Genomic DNA, 9,411 nt, shown 5'->3' with positions numbered 1-9,411 from the left:
CTCATAGTTGATCATGAGATTGGGAGAGAATATGAAATATTCTTATTTGATTTACAAACTCTTGCTAGGACATAAGACTTGGGAGAATTAAAATTCAAACCTTGGATAAATTTTTTTGACTAAGTTTTGATATGATTAAAATATTTTCAATATAGTCTTGGGTTACAAAAGATGATTTATAAAACTTACCCAACCTAGGGCATGAGTAAAAAATCTAGAGTTTCTCTATTAAAACATCTTCAGCAAAGACATGTAAACCCTAATTTCATTCATTTCTCCTAAATTTTCATAGTATTCCTCAAAATTTTAGAATAGTTAAAATGCAGGCCATTAGTGGCTTTGTCTACGGATAATGGATAACATGCATTCATGTGAGAATTTGACATTTCTAGAAGAGCAAACCCCATTCTTGAGAAGATGACAACTTGTTCAAAGAGAAATACCTCATTAAATTAGGGGAAGAACACAACATATTTATAAAATATACAATATTTATAGATGTACATAGAACCCTAAACTAATATTCATGGAAAGGAAAGTACCTTCAATAGAAGTACTTCTTTAGGATTTTTTCATGAACTAGCAATTTTAGAATCTCTCCTGGTAGCTCTTTTATGAAATATGAATCCTACCCACATTTTTCATGAATCAAATATGGACCAAGCTAAATAGGATCAAATTTCCCATGTCTACCCTTATCCTTAGTTCTAGTATTATAGAATAATACTAGTTCTTTTGATTCAAATTTCCTTTCTAATGCCTTTTATCGTACATATGTTTTACTTGTAGTTGCAATCTTGCATTTCTTTTAGAAGCCTCCCTTTTCATTTCATCCAGTTATAGAATCTCATAAAATCTCATTTGCATTTAATTTTCTACATTATCATCATATTGTTGGATAAATTTATACATCCCATTAGGTTGTTCTATAGTAATTTGGCTTGTATTCCATAAACCAGGTCATAAGGTGCACAACCTATTTCTTTTTTCAATGTTACTCTATCAACCCATATTTCTAAGGGTAACTTGGAATCCCAAGCCTTCTTTTTTTTGTCCAAAATTTGTTTAATGATTTTCAATAGGATCTTATTACTAGATTCTTCTTGTCCATTCCCTTGAGGATGATATGGAGATGGTGTAGATCTTGCAATGCTATCTTTCTCACAAAACTTCTCATATTCCTTGGATTCAAAACTCATTGAATTATTCATAATAATATTTTATGGACAACTAAATCTAATGATAATTTAGTTTAGGATAAAATCAATCACTACCTTACTAGTTTCTCTTTTAGTGGGGATTGCATCAGCTCATTTTGTAAAATACTCTATGGCTACTAGGATCCATGAATCCCAACCACTAGATTTGATCATGATTTATCCTATGAAATCAATTCCACATTTTATGAGTTGTGTTTGTACCTCCATTAGTTTTAATGGTAAGTTACGAAAGAACTATAACTTGCTTGTGAAACGTTGGAAAGCATCACATTTATTCACAAGTTCATGTGCATCTCTAAACAATTTAGATCACTAGAATCTAGTCCTAATCATTTTATGAGCTATTATTTTAGCCATAAAATGGCCTCTGCATACTGCATGTTTCATCTCACCCAGAATCTTGATTAATTGTTCTTCATCAACACATTTTAGTAACACACATTCCATGTTTCTCCACCATAGCTCTCCTTTGACAAAGAAATATTTAATGGCTTGTAACTTAAATGCCCTTTTTTATTGTCATTCGTCTCTAGTAGATTTTTATACTATAGATAGTGGATTGTACCATTGTACCATTCACAAGAATCCATACCACACAAGTTACTTCTACAACTATCATTAGGTTGGTTTAATCTAATTTTCTTCTAAATTGGTGTCTAACATTAGTTTTTCAAGTCATTTTCCTTTGACTGACTTGGTGATTTGAATATCTATAGCAAATTCTTGGATCCTATTGATCCATCTACATCTTCTTCCTAACACCTCTTGTTGAGAGAAAATATTCTTTACTGCAACACTTGGGACAAAGGCAATTACAGTAACCCCCATGAGATAACACCTAAATAACTTTACAACTTTGACTAATGAATAAGATTTTTATTTATTTATCTCATATTTCAGTTCTATAGCTTGCAAGGATTTTCTAAGGAATGTTATGGGTTGCTCAAATCCTTTTTCTTTTTTTTTCGTAATAGGACTACTATAATAGTATGAAAAGAAGTGATGAGAATATGTACATGGGATTTGAATAAGTAAAGGGCTCTTAAAATAGGGTCATCTCTAATTTATTTCTTTATTTTTTGAAAAGAATTGGTTGGCTCACCATTCCATTTAATTTGAGAACCCTTCTTGAGAATTTTAGACATAGGTCTACTTACTGCAAAGTTAGTAACAAACCTTCTCAAAATGTCAATTTTTCCAAAGAAAGATTGAATGTTTTTTTACATTTTTAGGCTTCTAAATTTTATCAATGGCTTCTACCCTCTCAGGATCTATTCTCACTCCTTCTTTGTCAACAATATGCCCTAAAATTTTATGTTTAGTAACTCCAAAAGCACACTTCCTTGGATTTAATGAATTAACACACTCCAAGGCTACCTCTAGAAAATATTTTTTCCAAATTCATACAATGATCATCCTCTTTCTTTAAATATTCTTTTAGGTCACCTTGATCTACTACTAGGAATTTGTCAACAAAATCTACAAAAGCCATATACTAGTTTTTCAGATAAAAAATAAAGTAGGCCAACCCAAGAAAAAAATTAAAAAATTAAGAGACATGAGACACTTCTATTGGGATTAAAGATAGAGTAACTGAGAGGGGGGGTGAATCATTTACTCAAAAATTAATCCGCAAATCCCTTAGATGTCTTAAAGATCTAGTTACTGCTTATACTTGGTAAACAAATATTGTAACTTGGTAAATTAAACTATTACTTTCTTTTCGAGCATTCATGCATGTAACTAAAAATAAAGTGAACGCAAGAGACACCAGATTTAACATGGAAACCCAATATGGGAAAAACCACCAAGTAACTAGTCACCAATTTTTCACTCTTTTGAAGTGAGCCCTATTAGGAGCCAACCCTATTAAGGGTTACAATACACACTGTTAGGTGTGACCCTATTAGAGGATTTAATCACCCTGTTAGGAGTGGCCTTGCTAGAGGTCTTTAAAAAAATTCAACTGAACTATCATCTTGTTAAAGGATTTACAAAATGGCTATTAAACCAACTTTGTTAAGAGATTTGAAATCACTGCTACAATGCTTAGAAAGCAACAATGAATTGACCTTAACAAGATGCAACTAAATTTGCTAATTAGAGGTCTCTGTTTTTCTTCATTAGATCGTTCTTGATCAAATATGGCTCTGCTGCTCCTTAATGATCTCTAATCATCCTCCAAATTTTCTTCCACAATAATCAGTCTTCATATCTCATTAATTCCACACTTTTACACACTTAGAATTCGCAACTTGACTTCTTACTTATACCATTCGGATTGTCAGGTTGGCTCATTCACATGTTACATTTAGCAATAAACCATACATCAGTCAACTATAGGTATAACTCTAAGCAAATAAATGTTATTTCATAAAATAGTGAAATCTTTTACTGGCTGACCCTGCTCGGTAAATATTGCTTCCAAAAATTTCTTGAGTTAACCTTCTTGACTCAGTTAACATTGAAAAAATCCTTTGGCTGTCGAGTTTACTTGGTAAGAACTGCTTCTTCCAAATTACCTTTGATTACCGAGTGAGCTCAGTAAGAACTGCTTCTTCCAAATTACCTTTGATGATCGAGTGAACTCGGTGAGAACTGTTTCTATCACATTTTCTTCAATTACCAAGTGAGATTAGTAAGAACTAAATTTCTTTGATTACCTCGAAAGCTTGGTAATCAACTGTCTACTCGATAGATACTGCAAACTATCTTTAGTAACCTTTTGGGCTCGATAGACATTGTTTATTGCCTAGCTGACCTTTTGAGCTCGGTAGACACTATCCTTTACCTTGCTGACCTTGTGAGCTCAATAGACACTATCTGATGACTGATATGACATTTGTGTGACATCAAAGACAACACACAATTGAACAATTACATCCAAAAACTTCAAGCCTCATGTTTCAAATTCTTGAGGGAAGAGGTCAACAAACTATTCCTAAGGAGGTTGAAAAGTAAGTTGGTCCAAAAGGTCTCAAGGGTAGTGTAAAGAGGTTTGGGAAATAATTAAAAATACCAAATGATATGCCCAAAAAGGTGATGAAAAAGGCCTGAATGAGTCATGCTGAAAAATGAAAGATGACATCTTTAAATGTGAGCAACATTCGAAGAAGAGAAATATACCAAACCATGTTGAGGATGACTAAAATGTCTCAAAATAAAATTCTTCCATTTTAATATGGTGGACTATGTATCATAGCTATCAACCTTACATCGTGTTTCCTTATGTCTACAATAGTCATGATATGTTTGTCCAATCTAGAATATGTGTTTGTTCTAAACTTTCTTCATTACCATCTTTGTTAGAATGGGAAAGATGTTTTGCTACACAATGTGTATGCATATGTATATGTATATGTATATGCATATGTATATGTATATGTATGTATATATGTGTATATATGTCCATACATACATAAATGTGTGTGTGTGCACATGTACCTATGTATCTAATTTCAATATCATTAAAAAATATGAATAAAAAATAAGTTTGTGAATCCATCTTACAAATCTCAGGTTACTCTATAAGTGTGTTGTAGGAACATAAATAGTACTTAATATTGCAATATATAAGTTACACCTTATTATAGAATATTTAAGGTAATCATTACAACCAAAATCTTGTTTCCTATATTTTAAGACAATTATCAAATATTTAGCAGGCTAAAATCATTTTTAGATTTGATTTTATGCTAAATTTGGATTTTTTTCTAACAATGAACAAATAGGTCTTCTAAAATGTTTACAAAGAAAAAGAAATTATATTTGTAATTTTGGTTGTTAGTTATAAATTGATAGTGCTTTTATGTATAAATAATATTCATTTACTATTATTTGGTCATGAAATGATATTGGAATATATATAATCTATTTTTAATGTAATTTATATCCAAATTAAGTAAGAACATACCATGTGTAGCTGCACACATAGTCCTATGTGTCATCACTGAGTAATATCTTCTTCTTTAAAAATTTAGTAGATAGGTATGAGTTACTAATTATAAAACTATATAACCAACTATATGAATAGCATTGAACTCATGTGAACACATTTCAAGATTGTTACTTACAAAAGATTATTTTTCTTTCTTGGACAATTTTGTTTGAGAATATGATAGAGAATACCACTACAAAAAGTTCATTTACTTAAGAAACACAAGAAAAGATTTAGATATTATAATAGTTCAAGTTGCCAATTATAAAGTGTTATCATGTTTGAGAATTAGATCCAAAACTAAACACTTGATCTAGCCTAATAAACATTATAATAGTTCAAGGTACCAATTATAAATTGTTATCATGCCTAAGAACTAGATTCAAAAGCATAAAGTTGATCTAGAATAGAATAAAGAAGAATATTCTGATTTCAATCCACATAAACCATTCTAAAGAAAATTCTATGAACTAAAATATAAAGATCTAAATATTTTCATTATTTCAATAAGATTTAAAATTCTATATAATATTATTTAATTTTTAATTATAAACAATTTAATTAAAAAATTAAATCATATAAAATATTGACTTCCTTTTCAAAAATATAAATTTATGACACTGAGTCTATCATGTTTTAAAAGTTTGAATGATTCGTAATTAATTTATTGGAAATAAAGTCCTTTGAGTTCAAGATTCCATAATAATAATAATAAGAAACGGGCCAAAATTGTACCTCATACAAACTTATCATATTGATCTAAAATCCTTTATAATAAAAAAAACTCATATAAATAAAAACTACATCGCTCAAATTTATAGTATTCGGCAATGATTAAACCATTACAATTAAGACTATTATTGCTGGAGGATTCATTGATAAATAATGATGAAAAACGCTTCTACCTAAACTGGGTAGATAAGCAATGACTGTTTTGTCCAATTACGTAACGCCAAGCACATAAGTTTCACTATCCTGTCTTACAGAATAATGGCCTCCACTCGATGCAAAAGGTGTACAAAATCGAAGATATATTTATATGTCAGGCCAGCATATCAGGAATTTGTTACCCAATGAGCACACTGTCAGGACATCAACAATGGTTTTTTATAACACAAAAAGAAGGAAAAAGAAAAGCAAATCAATCAAATATAGTATGGAAGAGTTAAAGTGATGACAAGTGGAATGATCTGAACTTAATGCCAACTTTCCCTTCCCATTATAGCATATCCTGTCTCCCACAAAAACTAGTTTATTTAACCCTATATTCTAGTGCTGCGTATGTACAAGAGAGTTGTTTGTCTGTGTGTGTTTTGATACAAACAATGGGAGAGTACAATACTCCGAATGCTAACAATCGTCCATGTGATATTGATCTGAACAAGCTCAGTGCAAGTGGGGAGATAAGAGAACAAGATAGGCTGCTGCCCATGGCTAATGTGGGCAACATCATGCGCAAGATCCTCCCTCCCAAGGCCTTACTCTCAAAGGAGGCCAAGGCCATCATGCAAGAATGTGTTTCAGAGTTTGTCAGTTTTGTCACTTCAGAGGCTTCTCACCAGTGTGGGAAGGACAATAGGAAGACAATCACTGGTGAAGATCTCCTATCGGCCATGGCTTCTCTTGGGTTGGAAATCTATGCAGAGGCTCTTCATGTTTACCTTCAAAAGTACAGAAAACATCAAGCTCAGATGAACACAGTCCCAATAACAACATATGGGTTCTTACATACCATCTGCACTGAAGATAACCAGATACCCACAAGAGATCAAGACCACTCTCATTTGGAGGGATCTAATACCTAAGCGGAGACGACGTTCAAGAAGCTATGTATGATCCTTCATGGCGTGTCATTTGTTTAGTATTACTCACAACTCCTCTCTTATTGTACTTTTCTGATATTAGGTTATCAATAAACATGCTATAATTCTTGTTGTTTACATATATTAAATTATTCTTTGGGCAGTAGCTTACATAGATTATTCTTTGTTAGGATGAGGTCGATTAAAAAATATTGCAATTGAATTGAACAGCACCTACATGGATTGTATTGGTTGAGAATAAGTATGATTTAGAAATTGTGTCAACACAAAATCAATAGGTGATTTGTCGATTAAAAAATATTACAATTAAACTGAACAGCACCTACATGAATTATATTGGTTGAGAATAGAAATTGTGTCAACACACAAAAAAAAAAAAAAAAAGTAATTTGCCTCTCATTAATCTTACAAATTTTTTTAGCCCGCTCTCATTCTTCTTTATTACTTCATCCTTAATGCCCCGCACCTTGTTAGCCACACAATCAGTAGCCGTAGCACTGTTGCCTTTGCTTTTGAGTCTTGTAGTAGGTCCTAGGAAGAGAATTTAGTCTATTTATGATTGAAAAGACCGAGTAAAGGAGTCATAGCACGCTTAAACAAACACACGCATAATGTAAGCTTGGGCATTAAGCCTGTTGAGTCTATCTCAGCACGTTTTCATAATCGTGCAGCTAACACCAACCACAACCCTCACTTTATCATGGAATTTTGAGATTTCATCTTCCAAAGCCCTAACGCTCTACTCATGATTTTTGTTTTTAAACGTCCTTAACTAAGTTGGGAAGATCTCGAGTCTTGGCCAAAAGTATTTCGAAGTTTTTGATTATCCAAAGTAGGCACCCCTCTAACTTATCCGAAATTATCTCTCTCATAATCCACATTAAGAAAGAACATTGGCCATCTAACATCTTCTAAACATTATTTCTAAAGTTAACGCTACCATAAATTGATGGTCCTTTTTCAAAGGAGGCTCCATTCTCATGGAAATTCTAACATGAATGTCCAAATTACTATACATAATGGGTGGAGTATACGAAGTGGGATCCTCAAAATAAGATCTTATTTTGAAAAAATTATATGGGGAAAATGTGAACCTTTTTCAAAATAAAGTGTCCTTTGAATCTATCCTTTCCATTTTATTTTATGTGCTTAGGCTAAATCAATCTTGTATGCGTTTAACAAGGAAGTATAATTAGAATGTTCATCATTAGAGATAACAAATGTGATGGAGGCCTTAGCTTCCCTTTTTGGGTGAACCACGCTATTAGCCTTTGGGGGAACATCTTTTGACTCTCAAAATTTATCCTTTGACAATTGATAAACATCCTTCTTTGCCCTAGCCATTTTGTGGTTGTTTTCATCAATAGTAATTTTGTTCACAAATTTCATGATTAATGGAATACGATCTTTATGTGAAACCATTTGTGAGAAAGAAAAGGGAGAAGGTAAAAAGAATTAGAGATGCACTGGTTTTGTTTGAAATGATTAAAGATTTTAGAAAAATGGTAGTAGATAAGGTTATAGAATAGATTATAGTGCATTACACACAATATAATCATCTCAATGACATGTAGACATGATAGATTGATGGAAACTTGATCATACACACCTTCAATATTACTTCTAACCATTTGTCTCTTATTCTACTCAAAGAAAATTAGTCGGGCTTCATGAATACTCAATTTTGTTAGTAAAGGTCTTTCTTCCCTCAACCAAAATTTAAGATATCTTTATGGAAAGCTCTTCTAAAAATATTTATTTAATTGCAAAAACCTTGAGAACACCTTCCTAAGTATCTAGAAACACGTATGTATCTTAAGGGTTGGTTCCATGTAGTTTCTCAAAGTAGCGAGTGAGACCACTCATGGACCATTCACTCCAAACTTTAATATTATATTGTCATTTGTGGTATATGATAGGCTTTACATGATTCCAGTTATGATTCTATAACTTCTTTCTACTCTATCATAATACTTCATTAAAACAATATTTTAAAATTTTATTATTTATTATTCTTAAAAGTGTTTGAATTTATAAAAGTTAAAATTTGAAAATAGTCATTCTATTTAAGATAGTTTAGGGTAGGGGGAAATAAATAAGTGTAAATATGGTGTAAAAAATTATATTTGTGTAGTAAATTCTTTCGAGAAGAAGTGTAAATAGGAAGATAACCAACTATAATAAGTATTGTAAAATAGAGTCTAGCAAGGGACTATGATGACTCAAACTTGCAACACAAGTATACCAAATATTAAAATTATTTCAACAAATATAGATAGAAATTCAAATAAGACATGACACGGGTATAAAATTATCATTGTATTTTGTACTATCTTGATGTGTGTAAAAATTTAAGCACTAGTATTTTTCAATTTATTATCATTCTTACTCATTCATCAAAACTAAATTTTTTATTTATAGAAATAAAAAT

At 31.5% G+C, this 9,411-nt stretch overlaps 1 pseudogene; it reads left to right on the top strand.

Moving 5' to 3' along the window:
* The first annotated feature begins 6,482 nt into the window (after nucleotides 1-6,482).
* On the top strand, nucleotides 6,483-6,962 carry LOC149540841 (transcriptional activator hap3 pseudogene; annotated as a pseudogene).
* The last annotated feature ends 2,449 nt before the right edge of the window (nucleotides 6,963-9,411 follow it).

This window comes from Cupressus sempervirens, chromosome 9 (genome assembly GCF_028749045.1).
Source record: "Cupressus sempervirens isolate cs-2001-9-10 chromosome 9, ASM2874904v1, whole genome shotgun sequence".
Lineage (NCBI taxonomy): Eukaryota > Viridiplantae > Streptophyta > Pinopsida > Cupressales > Cupressaceae > Cupressus > Cupressus sempervirens.
Note: the sequence above shows the minus strand (reverse complement) of the source record. Positions and strands in the feature narration are given on the sequence as shown.